The sequence below is a fragment of the Phyllostomus discolor genome, chromosome 9 (assembly GCF_004126475.2).
Source record: "Phyllostomus discolor isolate MPI-MPIP mPhyDis1 chromosome 9, mPhyDis1.pri.v3, whole genome shotgun sequence".
In the NCBI taxonomy this organism is placed as follows: domain Eukaryota; kingdom Metazoa; phylum Chordata; class Mammalia; order Chiroptera; family Phyllostomidae; genus Phyllostomus; species Phyllostomus discolor.
The window spans coordinates 95,655,506-95,680,279 of NC_040911.2; the positions used below are offsets into that span (position 1 = coordinate 95,655,506).

At 51.8% G+C, this 24,774-nt stretch overlaps 1 protein-coding gene across 4 annotated transcripts in view; it reads left to right on the forward strand.

The window, feature by feature from the left end:
- Nucleotides 1-24,774, forward strand: part of EYA2 (EYA transcriptional coactivator and phosphatase 2) — a 203,312-nt gene that overhangs the window by 15,836 nt on the left and 162,702 nt on the right. Inside the window, exon 2 of one of the 4 annotated variants that reach the window (XM_036009928.1) lies at nucleotides 649-899. The exons of the other annotated variants lie outside the window; for them this stretch is intronic. The gene's annotated coding sequence lies outside the window, so the exon portion shown is untranslated. The remainder of the gene's footprint in view (nucleotides 1-648; nucleotides 900-24,774) is intronic. 4 annotated transcript variants of the gene reach the window in all.

The window sequence follows — 24,774 nt, forward strand, 5'->3', positions numbered from 1 at the left end:
CCAACGTTTGACAGTCTGGACATTTCACACAAAAATGCAGATTTCTGGCTTCCATTAAAAAAATCAGATGTGTCAACACTGTGCCCACAATTCCACATGATTTCCATTGACTAGGGCTGGAAAACGACTGTCTCTTTTAGATGGATGAGTTCTCAGTTTGCCACAATCCCCACCTCTCCCTATTACCTCTCCGACCTTGGGGCTCAGGTTCAGCTGCCATTTATTGTTGGGATGGCTGTTCTAGAGTAGATGTAAGATGACAGGGACATCTTTCCTATATCCAGGACTCCATCATAAGTGGGACAATGTACTATAAACCAAGCTGATCATTAGTATTAAGAAAATGAGGAAAAAGTATGTCTTTGGGTAAGCTGAGATATTTCAGCCTTCGCAATGTGAACATCAGACACTGGACAATTTCCTGTTGTGGAGGTCTGTCTGGTGCATGATGGGATGGTGCCTGACATGCCCACGTAGGGACCTTACCCCTTTCAGAAGGAAATCGTTTCCTGGGCTCAGGTCGCCCTCGACCAGTTTGGCAAAAAGGTTTTTCTCACCATGAGCGAGGGAAACTGATCTGCATCGTGTCCCCATGGGCCCAGCATTGGCAGGGAGGTTCCGAGTCGGCTGATTTTGGCTCCATCGCAGGTGCACTTGCCAACCATTGAGGCCCCGTGTGACGGCCTGTCTGAGATGCCGGAGAAGGAATTCGGCGTTGGATGGGAGGTTGGACAGCCTTAAAGAGTCTTTGGAGCACTTCTCAGCTTCTCCCCCAGAGAGGCCTCGGTGGGTGCTGCTTTGAAAAGTTTTGCGGACAGTGGGCCGGCTCTGGTTGCCAACACCAGTGCTGGTGCTGTGAAGCTATGGCCCCGAGCGTGAATTTCCCCAAGACCGGTTCCGTGTGTTGCCTCCTGCATCTTTGCCATGGAGACCCAAGGAGACACGCATGTCCAGGGAGGGAAAGCAGGCCTGTGGGCTGGAGCTGGGGACCGTGGGATGTTTTCTTTTTGACTCTGAAACCAGTGCTCCAAATCCATCCGTGCTTAGGCTTCCTATAATGATGATAATAGGTGCCATTGGTCCATTCGACGCATATTTATCGAACACCTACTGTGAAGCAGCTACTGTTCCAGGCGCAGGAAGCTGAGAGCAAAACTGACCACGTCCTTGCGCTCTTGGAGCTTGTGTTTTGGTGGCAGGGAGACCAGAACATAAGCAAATGTGTATGCAGTGTAACTGTGCGTCGGGTGTTACAAAGGAAATTAATCAGGGAAGGGCGGTTAGGGAGCATTGGGTAGAATAGGGAAGAGCAGTGTTTTTAGTTTAATTTTAGTTTAAAATAAAGCAGTCACTGCAGCCTCGGTCTGGTTTCCTTTTCTTGAAAGAAAAGGCACTGCTTTGCAGTGTTTACCACTTCCTGTTGTGTAAAGACTCTCACCGGGGCCGATGTCAAGCCAGCAGCGGCTTCACAGCCGCCTGGTGCAGGCCGGCTCCAGCACCGTACTGGCTGGGAAGGCCTCCCTGCGCACTCTGGCAGGAGAGCACGGGCGAAGCCCCGAGTGGGAGAGAGCCTGGTGTGTCCGGAACGGCCAGGAATCCACTGTAGCTGGAGCAGAGGGTGGGGAGCGGGGCCGGAGATGTCGTCAGGGACGGAGCCAGAGGCAGGCGATAGCATTTTGTACCACGGTTAGGGTTCTGGCTTGTACTCTGAATGGTGAGGCCTCCAGGCGGAGGAGGGACAGGATCTGACTTAACCCTGAGCAGGATCCCTCTGGCTGCTGTGACAACAGCCTGCAAAAAGGAGCAGGGACTGTGTAAGCTAGAGGTGAAGGCCACTTGGACCTGAGGGTGGCAGCAGAAGTGGTTGGACTCTGGATACGTTTTGAAGGTGGAGCCGATGGCGTTTGCTGAGGGAATGATCTGGGAAGTGATATAGAGTCCGAGGGGACTGCAAGGTTTTGGGCCCAGCATTTGGGAGGAGGGGACAGGCGGAGGAGCAGGCTGGAGCCCCTCCTGTGAACCTGGCCTTGAGCGAATGCTTATATGCACCTCGGTCTCCTTCCATCCCACAAGTGGGCTCTCTCATTATCCCATTTTAGGGAGGCTGTGACCGTGACCCGAGGAGGTCAAACAGCGTGGCCAGGCCAGGCGCCCACCACGCCAAGGCTGTGCACTGCTGCCTCGTGTGCCCGGCTCTCCGGGCCCCTCCCTCCCCTTTGTTTTGAGGACAGGGAGGCAGAGCCACCCTGAAAAGGAACTAAAGGAGGAACCGAGACCCCCGTCCCTTGCTCAGAGAGAGCTCCTCAAGGGTCAGTCCGGGCACATTGGTTCTGCTCAGTGACTCCATCACCGGACTCTTTTGTTGGATTAATTCCATGAAGACTGACATTCCTGTAAAATTTACACCTAAAAAAAATGAGGAGCTCTACCTGCCCGGGCCTCAGGGTTTCTGTCTGTGGAATGGGCATGTTGAAGGGCTCCTCTCTGACTGCATGAGGTCCCGCACAAATGGCTCTCAGCGCTCCGCCTGGCCCGGAGCCCACACTCGGCAAATGGGGCCGGAGGGGCGTGTCTCGGGACTGTAACTGTTTGAGAGACGGAATTAGAAAGTTAGGTTTAATTTTAGACAACAACAAAAAAAACTGAGTTATCTTAGAAGCTGGGGTGGGATAAGGGGTTTGCAGCCTATGGTAACCGAGAGCTTTGCGGTTTGGCCTCCTCCTTTCTCTTCTGGGGTGGGAGGTGGCGGAGAGGAGGGCGTCCCGGAGATTGCAGGCCTCTCTCTGTGTTTTTGCTTTGTTCACCAGGCGGCCGGTCCGGGGCCATTCTCGGCTCCCCGGGCTCCCAGAGGAGCCGACCTCGGCCCCGCGGAGCCTCCCGCCTTGAGTTGTCGTTTGGCGGAGACGGAACGGCATGTTCCCTCCACAAGCAGATCCGCAGATGTGAGCCCATCCGGGGCTGCCACGTTTCTCCTGATGAAATTCCTGACTTGGTGTGTTGTGTTTTCTTAAAAACACGCCCACTGCCTCCCCAAACCTCAGCCTGAAAAGGGAAACATTTCTCGTCGGATTACCAGTGTTGGAAATGGTGTCAAATGAAGCCCCACCTTCATGGTCTTGATACGCCAGCCTTTCCATCTCCTGCTTTCGCCGACAGAGCTAGAGGGCAGGGCGCACTATTATCTGGCCTGCGCTGGCATTATACAGATGGGAAAACTGAGGCCCAGAGAGGCCAGGGAGGAGCGCCGCCCGCTCGGTCTCCGAGCCTCGGCCAGACCCAGATCTCTGGATTCCAGATGCATTTTCTTCTTCCTTTATCCGAGGTCACCAACAGGCAGCCTGTGGCCACCTCTACCCCACAGATGTGTTTTTCTTGGCCTGAGAATGTTTTAATTTGAATGAGTTGCCAGCGTTTAAAAAATCAGGAGATTCCATATAAAAACCCAGATTTCTGGCTTCTCTTGGACCATTGGGAGATCAGCCAAATGAGGTCTGCATTCCTGCATGGTGACAATTGAGGACCCCAGTAACCACCACTCCCTTTGAGCAGAGCGTGTCTTCACTTTGCCGCAGTCCCCACCCCTCCCTCTAGCACCTCCGGACACCGGGGCTGAGTGTAGCTTGCCATCAGAGAGCTTGCCTTCCTGGGCCTCTTAATGCCGGAATGAAGAGGAAAGTAAAATATTTCTTGAAATTGTGTCTTTATCAAAAATAAAGAAACAAAACACACATTGAAAGGGCCATGTGTTTAAAAACTGATGCTACAAAAATTCCTATGGATTTAATATGCAAACAGACTACATCAGTGTTAAAGGAGCCAGCCCCCTCCGCTCGCTGAGGCTCCCTGCCCCTCCCCTGCCAGCGTCACGCCGTGGCCCCTGCAGGCCAGGGCCGTGGTTCCCTCTTATTTTTTTAAGGCAGAATTAAACTTCTTTGACCTTCATCTGCCCCACTTCTCTGAAACCTGAAATGGCTATTAAACCAAATTAAAAAGTTTTTAAAAGTTTAAATAATCTTTAATTGCTCAAGAAAGAGAGTGTGTGCGTGTGTGAGCATGCATGCGTGTGTGTGCGTGCGTGCACATGTGTGAGTGTGTGTGATGTGTTCCTGATTTATGGGATTTCCCCTGAACAGAATTGGATGAAAGTGTTTTTTTCCCTGGCTCTGGGATGGGCACTTCTGGGCCTGGCTGCAAATTTCAGCCCAGGTGCAAAGCCCAGGTGGGTTTAACTCTCCTTGCATGGGGTACCACGAGCTGGATTAAGGTTGGGTTAAGATTGACTTTCTGTCTGGGGCCTGTTGGGGGGCTCATGGAAAGAAGAGTTGGGGATACCAACTTTTAAAAATGACCACCACTCTTTTTCCAGGAGAGCTGACCAAGAGAAAAGAGCGTCACATTTTCAGAATACCTTCTGCATGCCAGAACTTTCTGTGAAGATCCTCTTTCTGCTTTCCAAAGTGAGCTTTGGGACTTTCTTTTCATGCTGACGTGCTCCCTTCTGGGCGTGTCAGGGAAAAACAGACAGAGGCAACCTGTCCAGTGCGAGACTGAGCAGTATTTCTTACAATGAGGCTCGATCACTGAAGGAAGAAAGAGTCCATTTAAAGAGACGTATGTACACAGTACAGGTGCTTTGTGGGTGTGACGGAGTCGTGAGCGGTTGACTCAGCGCAGCCTCACAATACTCGGAAGCAGGCAGTGGGTCAGCTCGCCCCCGAGTTCATCAACCCTCCCAACATCCTGTACTTCCTCAGAGCACTTAAATGTATCATGAAATACCTAACTGTGGGATCTTTTGCGTAATTCTTTCTGACTCTCTGAAACTCTGCCTGTCATTTCATGGTATTCCCAGCATCCAGCAGGGTGTGTGCAAGAAATAGCAGCGAATGAATGTGGGGACACCCTGCCTGGAGGAACCGCTGTCCCGTTTTAGAGATGAGGTTGAGGTTCAGAGAGGTCACGTGACTCGGTGGGATATGGCAAAGGTGGGATTCAAACTCTTGACTCTCAGGCTGCACGGAGGCTGTGAACTTTGTGCCAAACACCTATACGTGGGACTCGCGTCATTTTGCTTTGGGCCGCGACATCTGGCCCACAGCAAAATGAGGAAGAGGAGGTGGACGAAGAGCATTTCATACAGTTAGGCTGGTTCAGTGGAAAGAATGGTCTCTTATTTTTATTTCCTTTCCATTTTAAAGGTACTGTGTTGGCTTTTCATGGCGATAACATTTCTCATTTGTAGTTTTTAAACACTTGGCACATCAGAATGATCACCTCTTAAGTTGGGTCTCGCAGTTTTTTTCTTGTTTTTGAGACTTCCTCGTGGGTGGAATCCTGGAGTCTGAGAATCCTCGGGCAGCTCAGTTTCCTCCCGAGGCGTGACCAGGTCAGTGGGTGAGTCCCTGACCCCTCACCGCTTCCCCTTCTCGGGGAGGCGGGTGGGCGCATCTCCCTCACCCCAGGGGCCCGAGACACGAAGGCAGGAAGCAGAGCGGTGTCTGCAGGACTCATCCTTGCGCCTCTGTGGACAGCCAGAGCCTGCCCTTTGCAGCTCGCCTGGGGAGGCAGGGTCCACCGCTCCTCTGGGGGGCACAGGAGCTGTCGGGACACTGTGGTCGACAGACAGCGACACCTCGCCTCGAGCTCTGCTCACCCGTTTCGGTTTTAGCATGATGCAGATTGTCGTTTCCTTTTCCGGATCAACCCAGAACCCTCTCATCCAAGAGGTAACCATAACTACCGGCTGAGCGAGGCTTCACCTCTGAACCTCTGACCCCTGGAGATCCCAATCATGTCTTCCCGGCTTGGAGGCCGGCCAGGTGCCACCTCTCCACACCCTGCCAGAACATCTAGCTGTCTCGGAACCTTGCCTGGCTTTTCACTGGGGAGCCCCCAGGGAGGGGAGGCTGTGACAGCAGCCGTGGAGACTTGGGGCTGGAAGGACCCCAGCCCTCCCCTCAAGAAACAGAGAGATGAGTAGGTGAGACAGGAAAAGCCTGGATGTTTACTGGGCTCTGGGTTCTGGGCCCTGTGCTGAGGTCTGGCGTGCACCCCCTCATGCCTGCACAGCACGTTACAAAGGACATCAATGACTTATTTTCTTTCCTTCCCATTTTTAGTCTTCTGTCGTGGATGAAGCCTAGCTTCCATTTTATTTTCTGGCTTTCCTTTCTTTCCTTTCCTCTTTGGTTCCCACTTCCAGGACACTTCCTTACTCCCAGTTCCAGATGTAGACCCGTGACCCGGTATAGACCTTACTCCCCTGGTTCCAAGTGAGACCCGGCCAGTCACAACCTTCCACCCCCCGGGCCTCAGGGGCTGGTTCACACACAAGTTTGTGACTCGAGCTGAGTGGGAGCCAGTCCCAAGAACTTCACTGGAATTCTTGGGGACAGGTACCTTCCAGCTGGCTAACCCAGTAGAATGTGGCCATTCGGCTTAGAAGAGGCGGGCCTGGGGGTGCAGGCCACTTGGAGGAAGGACACGGAGGCAGACTCCTCATGACATCACTTGAGCCCCCGCATCCAGCTATTCCTAAAGCGAGAGCCATGGGTTACTCAGTTCTTTTTCACTTATGCCAAGAAAGTTTGAATGGACTCTTCTCCCACTTGCTACTAACACAGTTGGTCCCATGTACTGAGTTGCCCTGCTTCCTTGCATCATCATAAAACTCCACCCTTTATAAAGCGCTCTTAAAGCCGTTTTATAGCGATTGGACTCCTGTTTCTGCAAGTCAACATTGGCTTAGTGTTGTCGATGAAGACTCTGAGGCACGGAAGGGAGGGAAAGCACGTTAGCTTTTCTTCTGCTTGGAGCGTCCTCACCAACTTTCGGTTTGGGGAAGAAGACAAACAGTTTTTAACCCCCAGGGCACCTCTGTCCCGGGAGACGGGGGGTGCAAAGGGATGTGGCAAACAGCCCAGGTGAGGTCAGGGGAAGACCCTAGCTGTGGCACCCTTTAAAAAAGTCATAGTAAGGGTAAAACTGCTAGAAATTTTAGATGCATAGAGCAGTTCTGGAAGATGGGAGGGAAATAGTTAACTACAGCTACCTATGGGATGTGGAATGGAGGGAGGAGACTTTTATTTTTCACTTTCTATGCTCTACCATACATTCTGAAAACTTTTATAGGGTCGTGGATGGTTTTATATTCAAATAAGTGAATTTTGAAATGTAACAGTAGCTGGCTTTCATGTGGGACAAGTAGAGCTTCACATGGTGACTTCTGAAGCATCAAGAAAGTATGAGTCCATGAGTCTGTACCAATAGTAAGCAGACAAGCAGACAGACAGGCGAGAGGGAGGTTCGTCATTCACAGTAGAAGACAAGGAGCGGCTGGAAGCGTGGGAGGAAGGCTGGGTTAGAAACACCTTGTGTTGCAACCAGTTCAGTGCAGAATGGTTCAGTCGGGAGCCATCCATAGATACGAAATCTGGGGTGGGGGTGTTGAGGCAGACTAGGATATTTGCATGCTCTTAAAGGATCCCCCCCCACAAGATGGCTTATGGATTTCAAGGGGGGAAATGGCCACTGTGCAGTGGCAAGGCCAGATGATGCAGTGACTGGGTATGAACGTCATCTCAAGGGGAGCATGGCTGTAGGGTACCCTGAGAAGGGCTCACCGTCGGCCATGCAGCGTTCTGGCCGAGAATGCATAACCTGCGTCTACTCATGCGGAAGCCAGCAGACGAACCCAGGCGTGGGACGTTCCGTTCCCCCAAGGGCACCTTATTCTTCAGTAATGCCCCTGTTGTGAGAGAGGGAGACAGAGGAAATGTTAGAGGATGTTCAAGAGGTATGACGACTAAGTGCAGTTCATTCTAGACTAGATCCTACCTAGGAGGGGAAAATGCCATAAAGGGGTAGATTGGGCAGTTGACAAATTGTAATACGGACAGTGGATTAGGGTAGATGCTAAGATACTGTGTGGGTGTTACATTCCGTGTTGTCAATGAGTGTCCTGTGATTATGTAAGAGAATGTCCTTGTTCTTAGGAAATACACACTGAAGTATTTAGGGGTGAAGGTCCATGATGTATATAACTTACTATTAAATGGTCCAGAAAAATATATGTGTGTGTGTGTGTGTGTGTGTGTGTGCGTGTAGACAAGAGAGAGAGAGAGAAAGAGAAAGAACGCAATTGACAAATCAGACGGGATGAGATGCTCACAGCAGGTGCGTCTGGGTGAAAGGTACATGAGTGTTCTTTGTACTAGTAAATTTGAAATTAATTCCAAATAAAAGGTATAAAAGGTTACTACCAGATATACACACACACACACACACACACATATGTATATATGGCTTTTCTTGAATAGCAAGACACAGGCACATTATGTGACTTACTCCTCAGAGACCCCTGACATCGGGTGTGGTTAACGTGCTCATTTCAGGGAGGGAAAGGCACCCGAGACCCACAGTGAATCGGTAGAAAGCAGCGTTTGCACATAAGTCAGCCTCTCCAGAATCCCTACTCTTACCTACTAAACCAGTGTGTCCCAGAGCAGGGGCACCCTTCTGTCCGATGGTTTTTAGGTAATATGCCAGCAGAGAACTCTGGAATACATTAAATCACTCCGTGATTTTTTTAAACCTCATTTCCATTCACTTCAATTCATGTGTATCCAGAAGAAAGTCTGAAGCTGGTGCTGGGTGGTGGTGAACACCAAACACTTGCCGATTCTCATTGAATAAAAAAGGAATTGCCAGGCAGGCACGGGCTCTGGAGAGAAATCAGTAAGGAAATGGTAACAATAATCTGTTAGAAAAAAAATGGATGAAAGATCTGATCAGGCGATTCACAGAAAAAGAAACACAGGTGGCCCTCCAATATGTGAAAAGATGTTCAGTCCCACTTAAGATAAAAGATGCACAATTAACACAACACCCCGGAGACTGGCAGAAGATCCGAGCTTGCTGGCGTGCTCTGCTGGCGAGGCCGTGGAGGAGCAGGCGCTCGTTTATTGCAGGCGGGAGTGTGTATCTGTTGTATATGGTCCTTTCAGATAGACCCCCCGCCCTGCAAACTGCCCTCCACATTACAAATGCCACCACCCTTGAACCTAGTAATCCCACTGCTAGGAATTTATTGCAGTTGTTCGTGTGCAAAGTAGCGTGTGTAAGTATTGTAGCCTCTTTGCATCAACAGACATTTAGAAATGACACAGATTCTTACAGAGAGAGAACCGGCTAGGTAGGTTATGATTTGCCCGCAGTGGAGTGCTACGTAGCTGTGAAACAGAATGACTATACACTCTAGACATGAATCTGGTAAAAACAAACAAACCAACAAACAAAAAAAAACCTCCAGAAGGGTGTTCCAGAAAGGAAGTAGTATAGCATGCTACTATTTGGGGTTTTTTAAAGATTTTTTAAAGTATTTCTTAAAGATTTTACTTATTTATTTTTAGAGAGGGAAGGGAGGGAGAAAGAGAGAGAGAAACATCAATGTGCAGTTGCTGGGGGCCGTGGCCTGCAACCCAGGCATGTGCCCTGACTGGGAATCGAACCTGAGACACTTTGGTTCGAAGCCCGCGCTCAATCCACTGAGCTACGCCAGCCAGGGCTTTGTTTTTTTTCTAATGGGAGTGGAGTGAATAGCAATACACCTCATATTTGCTTCTGTTTACATAAAGACACTTTGAAAGGACACACAGGAAACTGATGACAGTGGCTATGACTGGATAGTGGAATGGAAAAGGGACTTTGCCATCACATTCCTTTGTACAATAATTGGGCATGTGACATCACCAGGGCTTGGGATGGTGACGTTATGTGTGCGTGTGCAAAACTGACCTCAGCTGCCGGGGTCTCCCTTGCCGCCTCTGCCGGGTCGGGATGCGGATGGAGCGGAAGGGACGGCGTCCAGGGGCTGCCGCATGGAAGGGCTCTAGAAGGTGGTGTGGCCCAGAAGTGGCACCGCACGGCTGTCAGGGCCTCTGCCTCTGAACTACAGGCAAAGTCTCCCCTGCAACAAGAGCACATTGTGCTCCGGCCCCGCTCTCCCACCCAGGCTGCTTGAAATGCCGGTCCCGCTGCCAACAGCTACTTCAAACGAGGGCAGGCCATCCTAGGGAGAGGAACGTGAAAAAACAGCAAAAGGGAGGCATTGTTTCTGAGGCTTTGGAGCAGGCTCAGCGAACTGTGGGGTGGGACAGGCCTGGAGATGTGCTTTGCCTCACAAATGTACCGATGATGAAGATGATGATGATGGTGGTGGTGATGATGATGACGGTGACAGTCACCTAAAGTTTGTCTTCAAAGCTGAACGGAAGGGAGGGCCTGCACAATGAACTGTCGAAGGGTCGGGATCCCATAGTCCTGTGGAATCCCATCCGAAGGAGGTGGGGAATGCTTGGGGAAGGAAAATCCAGTTTGCAGGCTACAAGGGCACAGTGAGACTGGAGTGCTCTTTAGTGAGGGGTGGGAGGCAGGAGAAAAGGCCTGTGGGTTGAGGGTATAATGGGGAGAAAAGGCCCTTTTTGAGGAAATCAGAGTTCTCAGGGATGAACTAGCATCATGTGGTAAAAGGTTGCAAGGATAGTTCCAACTGCTCACTAGTTAGAGCTTCTGGTGCCGCAAGGAGGCTTGCCTCGTGCCATAGTGAGTGGATCGTCCCCAGAAGCATTCAAGCAGAGCCTGAGTGATGATGACACAGCAATTCCAGCTTTGAGCTAGGAAGCAGGACTGGAGCTGAGCTTTGCCAACACTTCTCTACGTACCAGGGCCAAGGGGACCGAGCAGTAAAGTTTTTCATCCAAAAAGTGAAATGGATGTTTGTTTAAAGGATTGTTCTTTGAGACTATGCCCTTTCTATATTTGGATGTTGCAGTGTCCTTTATAAAATTACCAGTTTGTGGAATGTAGAAGTCTGGAAGTATCAGGATTCGCTCATGTCCCAGTCTTTTTCCATTGCTAAGATTCTGGGATGCTATGAAAATGTGCTTCTGATTTGGATGAAATGGGATAAGGGGAACGTGTGTAAAATCAAACCTAAAACTGACACATCAAGGAATGACTGTGTCAGCGTATTCTTTGGAGATGTGTGTGGAGTTCATTACCAGAGGGAACTGCTAAAAAAAGTTGACAGTGGATACCCCTGGAGAACTGGGCTGGAGGCGAGATTTCGCTTATGTATCGATTCTGTATTGTGTGAATTTTAAAACTGCATGTACATCTTACAGGGACTCTGATAAAAATTTTTAAAATCTTCAAAAATAAAAGACAGATGATCATAGCTGCCACTTATTGAATTCTGAGCTAAGAGCTTTTTAAAAAATATATCATTGTATTTAATTAATCCCCATTTTAGAGATAACGGAACAGGCTCGGAGAGTTACAGTGACTTGCTTTGTTCTACGGACACGGTGATTGTCAGTTGTTATTTTTTTTTAATTTGAGAACCCAAGTCAGACTCATCTGCACAACGCTCTGCTGTCCCCCGCCCGGGGTGAGACTTCTGTGTGGTCTGAGGGGAGGGAGAGGATGGCGCAGTGGGTGATGCTGCAGAGAGGACCAGAAGGCAACTGGGACAGAGAGGCTGGCCAAAAGAGGAGCTTGTGGCTTGGTTTCCAGACTGTCCAGGTGGAGGAATTCTGCAGAGAAGGCGCAGGCGCCTGCTGAAAGAGAAACGGATAAACAGCCGCATGGGACACTTGGTTGCTTTTCTGCTCTCACTGGGGCCTTGAGGGGCGAGGCTGGGAGAAAGCAGACTGTTTTTGCAGGGTCTGCTCGGTGCCGGGCACTGTGCTTGCTAGGAGCCTTATGTCAATATCGACCCATTGTCCTCACCGTGACCCCGAGAAATATTAACTGCAGAGGCCACTTTGGAATGCCCACCGCAGGGTTTCTCGGCCTCGCAGGACTGGCATTCAGGGGCCAGACGGTTCTGGCGCGGGGGGCTGAGCGCTGCAGGGCGCTCCGCAGCACTAGAGGCCGGTGGCATCTCCCGCACTCTCATCTCAAGTTGTGACAACAACAAAAAAATGTTTCCCGAGATTGCCAGATGTCTCCAGGGGAGCAGGAGCACCTCCGGTTGAGAACCACTGGCCTCGTGGGATTGGACATGTCATATATATCGTCTTTGATCACCTTGCGAACTAGAGGTCACGATGTCCACTTTACAGATGAGGAATCTGAGGCCGAGAGAGCGGGGGGCGGGGATTCGCCCAGGGGAGCTGAGCTGAGAGGGAGACAAGTCTTTTCAACACTGAACTTAGAAAACCAGCTGACAAAGACCCGTGCCCGGACTTGACTCCAGGTCCACCCCAGGCTGGCAGTAAAGTACAGATTGAACCTTTTCTTTTCTGATGGCTGTGGACCTCTTAGAAGAGGTGCTGGTGTTTCATTAAGTTTTTTAAGGTAGGCCGGACAGCCCCAGGAGCTGGCGAGGACGTGGAGCAACAGAAGTCCATTCACGGCTGGTGGGAATACACTATGGTGCAGCCACTTGGAAAAGAGGTTTATGGCTTCTTACAAAACTACATGTACTCTTTCTTACCTAGCAACTACCCAGCAACTGCACTCCTTGGTGCTTCCCCAAAGGAGTCGAAAGCTTATATCCACAAAAGCCTGCATGTGGGTGTTTATAATGGGTTTATTCATAATTGCCAAAGCTTGGGAGCAATCGAGATGTCCTTGAGTAGGTGAATGGACAAATAATCTGTGGAATATTACGTAGTACTAAAAAAGAAATGAGCCGTCAAGCCCTGCCCAGACATGGAGGAACCTTAGATGCATATCACTAAGTGAAAAAAGTCAGTAACATACTGTGTGATTCCAGCTGTATGACATTCTGTAAAAGGCAAAACTAAATGGGGGTGGCAGAAGGATCTGCAGTTTCCAGAGGCTGTGGGGGAAGGAGGGATGAGCAGCTGGAGCAAAGAGGGCCTTTAGGGCAGTGAAACTACTCTCTGTGATGCTGTAACCATGGCGACATGTTATTTTACATCTGTCCAAACCCACAGAACGTACACCACCAAGAGGGAGCCCCAAATGTCAATTGTGGACTTTGGGCAATAATAATGTACCCCTGTAGGCAGTAATAAAGGAACCATTCCAGCGAGGCATGTTGATGGTGGACACAGCTACGGCTGTGGCTAAGCATGTGCAGGGCAGGGGGCGTATGGGAAATCTCTGTAGCTTCCTCTCAATTTTGCTGTGAACCTGAAACTTCTCTTTAAAAAATGGTCTTTAGGGGGGGAAATGTCCGCTGGCAGCATGGTCGCTGGGAGCACAGGCTCTGGAGCCAAATGCCTTTATTTAAACCAGCTTGGAAACCCTGGCATGTTACTTATCATCTCTAGGCCTTAGTGTTCTTCTCTGTAAAATGGGGCTAACGATCACACCTCCTCATAGGGCTGTTGTGAGGGTTAAACAAAGTACTGTAAAACCGTACCTGGCAGGTAGATATGCAGCACAGAAAAATAGGAGCTGTTGTTCTTACTTGCAAGCTTCTAAATCCATTCCACATACTCAGACCTGGAACGCCAGCCCCAGTGACGTACTGCAGGGCACCATCTCTGAAGTGGCTGACTCTGCTGCTTTGCCGTGGAGCCCTGGGGTTGCAATTTGGGTCGATTTTTCGCTGACCACTGAGCAATCATCTCCGGCCTGCAGGAGTAGCCGCATTTGGCTGGAGAGTCCCGAGGAGAAGCCATCCAAGCATTCGCCTTCCCCACCACCAATAGGAGTCTCCGGAGAATCATGGAAATATCTTTGCACATGGAAGAGATTATTAATTCATGTGGCCACAAATAGCTCGAACACTGTGTCCTCAGCGCGCCGAGCTCCTAGCCCCTGAAATTCACTCAGGGTGCCAGCTCGGCAGCCAGGAAAGCCACAGGGCTGCCTGAGCGGCTCAGCGTGCCTAGCTGGGAGACCTCTCAGGAATGGACGGCGGTGGAATGAGATTAAGCAGTTCGATTGTTTTGAACATCACACTCACCCTCCCCGAACCACAGCCTCCTCCTGCCCTACCACACATCCGCCAGATGGAATTGTTTGATGCTCCCCCACCCCACGGGTTCCCATCCCCAGGCCTTCGCTAGTTTTCCCACCTGGTAAACCCTCTTCATCCCCACGACCACTTTCTCCTTTCCACGTGGCTAAGTGCCTCCACCCCTCAAACCGGGTGCCACCATCTCTGCCTCCCCCTGTCCGATCATACGTGGTTTTAGAGGGGGTGAATCTGGAAGGGGGCTTGAGCCCCAGCTCTGCTAAGCATAAGCAAAGGGATTACTCTCCAAGAACCTCAGTTTCTGCCCCTCTGCAATGGGAAGTCTGATCGGTATCTTCCTCCTGGGATCATGCTAGATGTAAAGGAGAGAAGGCCCGCCAAGTGTTTGGCACTGTGCCGAGCGCGTGGTCAGGACTCAACAGACGTCAGCTCTAGGAGGGCGAGGCAGAACGGACCCCGTAGAGCTGGGGGTGGCAGAATGTGGAAAGAGGCTTGAGGAAGTGCCAAATGGTCACACAGTCTGTAAGCGGCCACTCAGAAGCCGCTGCCCGTTGGCCAGCCACACCTCCATGAATTTGGCGGGTAAGGAGACAACCCACCCATGTGGCGCTAGACAGCAAGAACCACAGGATCAACTCGGTACCAGCACCCCATCCCTACTCCCTCGGGGGTCTCTTTCCCCAAAGCTCCTCCCAGGTCACAGGTTCAACTCTCACTGGGCCACATTGGGTCACGTGTCCATCTGTGAACCAATCACAAATGCCAGGCATTGGCAATGCTCTGATTGGCCAGGCTCAGAACACATGCCTGTCTCTGAACCAATAGAAATGGCCAGGGATGGAGCAAGGATCTGACTGGCCGGGCTTGAGACATGCCCCACCCCCACCCCCACCCCTTCAAAAACCACGCTGTGGCAGCATGGTCCAGACGATGTGGATGGAGTGTGAAGCCAGAGCAGTTCTCCAAAGGAAAGTCAGGACCCTAAGAGAAGACAGAAGCAGGGCAGGTACAGACAGCGGGTATTCAATAGACCCTGAAAACACGCGGTTTATTTGAGTCTGTGTGGACCGAATCAGCGTTTGTGGGCTGGGACGTGGCAACTGAAGCAGGGCAAGGGAATTGTAGAGGGAACAGCATTGGAAAAGGCCTAGAGGTGTACACTGGCATGTTTAGGAAACATGAAGGAGCTCAGGTAGGTGGAGCACAGGAAGCTGGACTGGCGGGGGGGGGGGGGGGGGGGGCTGGAGAATCGAGCAGGGCCAAGTGACCAGAGTCCTTGAATGTCAAGTGGTCCAAAGAGGAAAGGCCTGTGGCCCAATTTGTGTTTTAGAACTTACGCATTCACCCAGCACACATTTGCCGAGCACCTAGCGTGTGTATAAACGAAAGTCCCTGGTTACGTTCTATAGAGTTTGGAGGCCAGAGGCCAGACGGAGGCTGGCGCAGGGGTCCAGGCAGGACAGGAGAGTCCGGCTGGGGATTGGAGCACCGTCGCCCCGCAGCAGAGCTCTGCTCAAGGCCAGGCTTGGGCTCCGCAGAATGAGCGCTCGGGGCAGGGTTTCAGTCTCGCCTGGCGCCACGTCAGGGCAGCCTGCTGGGAGTTTTCTAGCATCTGTTTGCACAGGCTGCCGCCAACGGAGGTACTCAGCCTAGATTTGAGCCCTTGCTTTCCCCTGCACTCCTGGCTGTGCGACCTGCCTTACCTCTCTGGGCCTCAGTCTCCTCCACTAACCAAATGGCTTCATGACAGTTCCCACGTCGAGGGGCCCTGGTAGCAAAGTGGGCCACGCAGTGTTGGTCCCATAAGAAATACTCAATAAATGGTGATGTTATTAACTGCTATTATTTATGGCGACCATGATGGTATATATTGGGTTGGTCAAAAAGTTCACTTGTTTTTTTCTGTAAGATGGCTCTAGTAGGGCACAGTTATCTTTAACTGCATATGAAACAATTTTGTTAAAAGATTGAATTATGACAGTTGTCGTATCAGTGTGCATTTTTAAAAAAACATCAAAATTGGTGAATATTTGTGTAGCCATTTTAATATTGAAGATGCAAGAAAATACACAACATTTTTGGCATATTATGCTTTATTATCTCCAGAAAGGTAAAAACGCAGTTGAAACACAAAAAAAGATTTGTGCAATGTACGGGGAAGGTGCTGTGACTGATATAGAACATGTCAAAAGTGGTTTGCGAAGTGTCATGCTGGAGATTTCTCACTGGATGATGCTTCACGGTTAGGTGGACTAGTTGAGGTTTATAGCAATCAAATCGAGACATTAATTGAGAACAACCAACGTTACACCATGTGAGAGATAGCCGACACACTCAAAATATCCAAATCGATAAAGTTATTGGTGAAAATGAAAGTGTCTTATTTTACAGGAAAAAAAAAACCAAACAACGCAACGGACTTTTTGGCCAACCCAGTACTTCAGTGGAGAGGTAAACCACTTAGTGACTGTGTGACCTTGGGCAAATGACGTCACCTCTTTGTGCCTCAGATTTCTCATTTGAAAAAATAGGGCTAAAAAATAGTGCTAAAATTAGTACCTGCTTACAGGGCTGCTATAAATTAAATCACACTCAGCGCTTAGAAGAGTTTGCGGCACATAATACAGTCTCCATGTATGGCAAGTAAATACTATTACGAGGAATAGCAGTGTATTTTTAACGAGCAGGAATGGCAGTGATGATTAAGTGAAGTTATGACATAATAAGGGTTTATTCAATGGTGGCCGTTATCAATATTACCATTTTCCCATCAGATACGTCGAGGAGCAAGGACAGCATTTGGTTTGGGGACAAAAGGGACAGCGTCTCCTCCCACAGAGGCACATGGGTATTCAGTATTGCTCCTGGGATGGCAAGACATTGTCTGAGGAAAATTTCCCCACCTCTCCTCCCGTTCCATTTCTCATTTCTCCAGCATAATGGAGGCGGGGGGGGGGGGGGGGGGCGGGGGGCGGGCAGGGGTGTCCTGCACTCCCCAACGGTTCTGTCCCTCCCAGAATACAACCGTAGCGGGCGTTTCTGTTGCGTGACCTGGGGACGTCCTCTCTTTCTTGTGCCTGGAATAATGTGTGGTTCCACTTCCAAGAGTAAGGCCCTCGCGATCAGCACTCCGCTCGGGTCCTAGCAGCAGTGATGGCTGAAAAGCAGTTTGAAAGGTCAGCCGAGGGCAGAGTCCAAAGTGATTTTAAGTGGCCCGGCTTAGTGCCGGGCCGCATGGAGAGCCCTTTTAATTTACGACAGTCTGGCCCTCTGAAGAAAAAGACAACACTGCTTTGGAGCAGTTCGATTGCAGAGTAATAAATCCCTTGGTATAATAAAAAGTACAGCCCGAACTGGCTCACGTTTCCACAGGAAAACGTCTCTGCTGGTTGGGGCGTTAGGGCTGGGGGCATGTGCGTGAACCGACAGGAGGAACTTCAGGGGGAATTGGATTTTAGCAGCGTTACACATTTTTTAAAGATTTTATTTATTTATTTTTAGAGAGGGAAGGGAGGGAGAAAGAGAGAGAGAGAGAAACATCAATGTGCAGTTGCTGGGGGCCGTGGCCTGCAACCCAGGCACGTGCCCTGACTAGGAATCGAACCTGCGACACTTTGGTTCACAGCCCGCGCCCAATCCACTGAGCTATGCCAGTCAGGGCACGTTACACATTTTTAATTTACAAGAACTTGATCCAAGACTGCCCAAGATCATACCTCCCAAAGCTGTGTGACCTTGAGCGAGTTACTTTACCTCTCTGTGCCTTGTCTGTACAATGGGAAGCACACTAGCGCTAGTTTCTAGGGCTGATGTAGGATTACATGAAGTCTGAGATGTAAGGCAGTTAGAGAGCCTGGGACGGTGGACGCACTTGGTAAGGATTGGTGACTATTGCCTTATACAGACTTTTGTTTGGGGGATTGTGGTGATTTTCTGCTTGGCACACAGGAAAGCCAGTCTGGAGAATGGCCTTGTTGTTTGCAACAGAAACCTGCAATTGTCTGTTCCTCCTCGGTTTTCTAGCTGGGAGTCCAAGGCATGCATTTCATCATGCCTTGATATTTTTTTTTCTTTTTTAATCCAGTCGTTCAGGACTTGCTTCCAGTAAGGCCTTTTGGAATTCTTGAATTCCAGAGAGATTTTTCTAGCCACATCAGTGAACAGAGGAACGCTTCAAAACTGAGAGGAGCCTGCAAACCGCTGGTTAGAAAATTGACTCTTTCATTCATTCATCCTGCAAGTATTTCTTGTGGGCTTACCATGTGCCAGGTCTCTCTGCCAGGTCCTCGGTACAAAGTGAGAACGAGGTAGTAAATCTGCCTCTTTGCGGAACCGGGCCCTGATTTAAGAGCTGTACGTGTGTCAGTTCATTTACCCATCACCACAGTCTGCGGGAGAGATGCTGATCCCATCCCCACGCACGAGGAAACTGAGGCCCAGAGATGTTCACTAGCCCCATGGACTCACAGCCGGGAGAGGAGAGTCCGGGTAGCCTGGCTCCGATGTCTGTACTCCCCTGATTTTCTCCCCAGCGTTTTCATTTGGAAAACATCAAACCTACAGAAAAGCCACCCGTATGGCAGCGTGAACGTCACATACCCGTCACGTGGATTCACCGACTGTTAAAAGTTTGCCACATTAGCTTAACCAGCACTCTGTGCCGGTATGTTTCTGCCCAACTGTTGACTCGCATATGTTCTTCCCTGCCCCCCCAGAGATTTCCGTGGATGTAGTAATTCTTTATTGCTGCATACTAAATTGCCCCCCCCATTATAAAACAAAATCGCAAAGCAAATATTTGTTGTATCCCACGGCCATGGGTCAGGACTCTGGGTGTGGCTCACCAGATCCTCTGCTTCTGGGTCTGTCCCCAGGCTGCCCCCCCGGGGCCGTTGGCAGGAGGCCTCAGCAGCCATCCACGTGGGCATCTCCTGACGGCTGCCCTTGGCTGATCATCTGGCTTCCGCCTGCGTGGATGATGATGAAAGAGGAAGAGGAAAAGAGGGGGGGGGGTAAGGTGCCAAGATGGAAGTACCAGTTTTTATAACGTCATCTCAGAAGTGGCATATCCTCACTTCCGCCGCATTCTGTGGGTCACACAGACCAGCCCTGGCTCCGCCAGGGAGGGGACTTCGCAGGGGAGTGACAGGGACCAGGAAGCAGAGGTCACTGGGACGTCTTGTCTGGGGCTCACTACCCCTGAGGCTTCCAGTTACGGGAGGCGATGAGTTCCCCTTCTTACTGAAGCCAGTCTGGGCTGAATTTCCTGTCAGCCGCAGTGGAAAGGGTCCTGGTGAGTAATGCGTGCATCTTCCAGGGAAAGAGAAGGACTTACCGTAAATCCTCACCACAAAAACTAATTTGTTTGAAGTTTGCTATGAGAAAGCAGGGCTGATATTCTTAGAAATCAGAGTTCTTTGCTTCCTGTCTACTGTTTGTAAGAGGTGGTGCCGTGAAAACTCTAGCTTTCCTCCTCCCCAGAATGGGTTTACCCGTCGCCATGGAGTTCATCAAGTCCCAGTCACTCACTGATTATCCTGGGCAAGTCACTTCGCCTCTGTTAAGTCTCAGTTTCCTCATCTGTACAATGGGTGCATTTTCAAGACCCATAGAGGGGAGCGCAAACTAGGGCAGTGTATGCTCACACAGGGACAGTACCGGGTATAATGAAAGTACTCAGTAAAACGCAGCCCTTTATAATTACTATTCAATGAACAGTCTGTGTGCCCGCCGTGGGCGCAAGGCTCTGTGCAAAGGCACACAAGAAGTGTGATGTGCCCACCCCGATATCTCAGCAGTCTTCATGGAGGAGAAGAGGCTCGGCCTGGCCTTCCAAGGGTTCACCCCAATTTAAAAACATAATGGATGGAGGGCGCCCCAGACAGAATGGGCAGACACAACACAGAAATCGGCACTAGGAACAGCTCACACTTACTGACCACGCACTGTGGACCAGGAGTGGCTGTGAGTGCTTGCCACCTGCCGCCTCTCACGATATTCCCAGCCGCCCTTGGGGTGGGTATCGTGACAGCCGTTTCACATGCCAGGACACGGAAGCACAGAGAGGTTCAGCCATTTGCCCAAGATCACTTTGGTCCTAAGTGGGGACCCAGAATTAGGTACCCCCCTGTGGTGTCTGGGTGTCTTGGCCACTCTGCAGAGGCTACTATTACAAATAAAAAATAAATGAAAACAACAGCAACTGTGGAGGTCACCCAGGAGGAGGCACACAATTCGAATGATGACGAGGACACCACAGGGAAGGCACAAAGATCGCCGGTCTGGCCAGGGCTCGGGCCCAGCACCGAGGCCCTCAGTGCTTTGTTCCGTGAGGGTGGCCAGGCCCAAGGGAAGGACTCCGGGAGGGGGAAGTGACAGGGAGCTGAGGGAGGGGAGGACAGCTCCGGGCAGCTGGTGGCGCTGGGGGCCGTGGCCAGCTGTCCGCACTGACCAGGCCTCTCCTGGGTGAAGCCCCGGCAGCTGCGGGAGGGGAACGTGTGACCTGCAGAGCGAGCCGGTGACCCCGAGGTGAACGATGTCCCTGCCGGCTCCCCGGCCTCCTGACGGGCCATCTGTCTCACCACCTGGAAGGCTCATTCTGCTCGCTCCCCTTGCTGCCGCTGGGGAAACGACGAGGAAGTGGTGGGAGACGTGTAAGACATCTGTCCCTCCAAAGCCCCGAGCCTGCTGGCTGTCAGTGTGTATTTGGCAGAGCAGGCTGCTCAGGGGCACCGGCACAGAGGCCCACCTGCTGGGTGGCGCCATGGGGGAGGGGCGTGCCGTGCCTTGGCACCCCCCAGACCTGGGTTCAGATCCTGGCTCTGCCACTTAAAAGCTGCCTGACCTTGAGCCAGTCACCCCACCTACCACATATGTCTTAAATAAAATGGGCACAGAGACCCCGGGGAGGTTCTAGAAGGATTCAGCGGCATGGTATAGGTTACACACAATGTCTGCAACCAAATTCCTGGGTTCAAATCCTGGCCCCGCCCCTTCTTAGCTGTGTGGCCTGGGCAGGCTCTTTAACCTTTCTCAGGCTCAGTTTCTAAACTCCTGGGATGGGGTGATAACACCTGTACACCAGGGCTATGGTAAGAAAATATGATAAACACACTGCAGTTCGTACAGTGCTGGAACTTTAGTGAGCTGTGGCAAGGCGGTTTAGCCTGGTGGTTAAGAGTGCAGACTGCCACCTACCAGTCGCGTGACCTGGAACAAGTGATTTTCCCTCTCCGTGCCTCAGTTTCCCCATCTGTAACACAGAGATACTCATAGCTCCTACTTCAAAGGCTTGTCATAAGGATTAGGTGGAATAGTGTAAAACTTCTGAAGCTTAGTGGTGACTACAATATAGATATTGGCCCTGAAGGTTATGAAAGCGCTTGTCGACCGTGAAGCGAGTGTAACTAGCACTCTTAATATTTACATTCGTTCCAGAGCACCCCTCACCAAGGAGGGTGCAGGGCCCGGCCTGAGGAAAGGCACCCTTTTGTAACAGAAGTACCCGGTGAGGGGGCAGGACGGGAGAGGGGGCGCAGGCCCGCTGCCACTCGGGGGCGTTTCCCGTGTAGTTGCGAGAGCCCGAGTTGCGTTAATCCACCTCCAACCCGGAACCTCTCGGAGGCCTCCGACAACCAGCCGGGAGGTGTACGGACCCGCGCGGTCGGGCACCAGAGGAATGACGCGACCAGGCTGTGGGGCGAGGCTCCCTGGACTCCGGTTACCTCCCTGACACTAGCCGTGTGACTTCAGGCAAGGGCAGGCCACGTGCCCGCCCCAGGCCAGGGTCGCCCCTCTAAAACTGAGGACACCAGCAGACACGCCTCACAGGGAGGATTCCGTGAGTCGACCCAGGCAGGGCAGCGGTCCCCAACCAACCAGGGGACATGTAACAGTGTCTGCAGACACTTCTGCTTGTCGTCACAGCGGGGGCGGGAAAGTCATAGGCATCTAGTGGGTAGAGGCCAGGGATGCCACTCAACACTTGCGGTGCCCAGGACTGCCCCCGACAACAGACGGCCCAGCCCCACAGGTCAGCAGTGACCTGCTGTACAGGCCTTTGCACAGCGCAGGTGAGCAGGAAGTGCCCGAGTTTGTTGAGTGACTAAATGACCTTGGTCTCTCCAGGTCTCAGCCTCTCCTGGAGAGGATACAGATACCTCACAGACCTGTCATGAGAGGCAAGGAGGAAAACCCACTGAAGTGCCCAGCCTGCAGCATAGCCCTCCCTGGGCCCAAAAACACTTGTCAGCTGTTCAATGAACGTTGCAGCCAAGGGGCCACATTCGGGGGAACATCAGAATTCCAGATCCGGGATGTGGGCAGGAAGGCTCACCCAGAGAGAACCAAAAAAAGCCAGCAGCAAAGCGAGCAGAAGGAAGCTGGAACCGCTTTGGCCCCTGCAGCTCCCCTCCTGGATAACTCCTGGGGCTGAAAAAGTTTAGGGGAAACTTAACATGTTGTTGACTCGTTTTTGTAGATTACATCAAAATACCTCTCCGTAATAGAGCCTCTTGGTGGTTTGAAGCTTTTCGCACACGTTTTATCTTTTTCTTACCTCTCTCTGCCCCCCACCCACCAATCCCCCCTCTCACCCCTTTCTCTCGCATTAAAAGAGGATGCTTTTTTCCCGAGTCCAGGAAGTTGGCTTGTGCTGCAAACAGGGAGGAGGCTGAAAGCTCCTGGGGTTAACGCTGGGCCCTGAGCAGGTTTCTCTGCAGGGAAGCCTCCCCCTGTCCCCTCTTCTCTGGCCGTCCCCTGTCCCCTCTTCTCTGGCCGTCCCCTGTCAGGGAGCCTCAGGAGCAGCTGAGACCGGGAAGCAAGTGTGTGTCTGGAAATGCTCACTCCAGCCCTGAGAACAGGGGCCCGGGCTGGGGACAGACAGGATGCCCAAAGGTCCCTCCCTCCCAGGGGTGGACGTCTCTGATGCTGTGGCGGATTTGTGAGGGCTGCATGAGCTTCGGGCCCATGGCAGCCTGGTCTCCTCCTCTGGGTAGTGGGAGAGTGAGGGGGGTGTTCCAGGAGTGGGGTGAGGGGCCTACGAGGCGGGGTGCCTGGCACTGCATGGAGGGGCTAAGCATTTGCCAGCCGCTGACGTCACTGCGTCCTCAGGGCACTTGCTGAACCTCAGCATCTTCACCTCTGAGACGGGGGCAACCGTGTTCGCTCTGTAGCGCTGGTGGGAGATCCCACAGGCTCTTTGCTATAAAGCTCTCCCTCAGTAGGACCAGACCGCACACAGTGAGTGCTCAGAAAAAGGTTTGCCATGTCAATGTCCATCTCAGCCCATTCGGGCTGCTGTGCCAAATTACCACGGGCCGGCTGGCGTTTATTTCTCATCTAGTTCACTATACGTTCCTTTCTCACAGTCCTGAAGGCGGAGAGGCCATGATCAAGGTGCCAGCAGACTCGGCGTCTGTCGAGAGCCCGTTCCTGGTTCACAGACGGCTGTCTTCTCGCCGTGTCCTCACGAGGAGGGGACAGGGGAGCTCTCCGGAGCCTCTTTCATGAGGACACCAATCCCACTGGTATCCATCCCGCCCTCATGCCCTGAGCGCCTCCCAGAGGCCCCGCCTCCCAACACCACCGCGCTGGGGATCAGGCTCCAGCACAGGAACCTGGGGGAGATCGAACCTGCAGACCACAGCATTTCACTCACCTGACACACCTGGTGTTTGGTATGCACCGAGAAAGAGGCACAAGGTGGGAAAGGAGAGGAGCATAAACGGTAAAGACACTAAATCTATTTACCGTCTCCTGGCAGTCCGTGGGGTTCTTTAAAAAGAACACACCCGTGCAGGTAGCCGTGGGAAGGTGCCCCTTTCATCCAGGTGGCCTTAGCCGCTCTGGGCTTAGCTTCCTCATCCGTGAAGTGAGGATAAGCCCAGAGTCTGCATCTCAGGGCTGTTGTGGATCAAACGAGATCTTCTCTGCAAAGTGTCTAGAACGGTGCCTGCCGCTCCCTACGGGCTGTGTGAGAGTTGGCCGTGGGGAGCCAGGGCAGCTGAACTAGCTGGATGCTCTGTGACTGTCTGATGGATTTTTAGAAAACTCAAGCTTCTTGTTTCTAACCAAACGCAAGACATCTCAGAGTGCTGAGCAGCCTCTCCCACACCTCAGTGTTTCTGTTCTGTAAACGGGGGGTTATTCTGCCTGCCTTCTACTGAGTTCTCAAAGAGGCACCGTGGGGCGTGCACGGAGCCCTGGGAGCCCGTGGGAGTGCCGGCCGTCTCGAGTTCTGCAGTGCTCAGTGGGGACTCAGGGAGCTCGGGCTCGCATAGGGTCTACACTGCAGACTTCTCACCGCTCCGCTCTGGTCATCGTTAGGGCTTTGATGATCTTGGACGGCTTCTATCTTTCCCCTCTGCAGCCTGCTGGGCCCTTCTGGGCGTGTTGTAGGAAGGGAGTGTATCGTTGCTGTTCCTATCTGCCTGGTCAGCTTTTAGAGCAAGCTCTTGATATGATGATGGTGTGTTTGGATTTAGCTCTGCAGAACTTTGGCAGACTTCGCTGCGGGGGATGGAAGGGCTGGGACAATCCGATGAAGCCATCATCCGGTGACAGTGGCCTGGCGAGGTCTCGCGGTGCAGAAGGCTCTGAGCTTCCCACTCCAGCCTGCGGCGGGACAAGCCAGTCCCGAGAGCTGAGCTGAATCTCAGGCCAGACCCTGAGCACTAAGGGTCTCAAGAATAACTGTTGACCTGAGAATCTGGGTCCCGTCTCCCAGAAGGAGTTCAAGGCTTCAATGACCGAGCTCGTCTTTCTGCAGTGCCTGCTTGCATTTGAACTTCTTCCTCCTCTGGACCTCGCCCATCGGG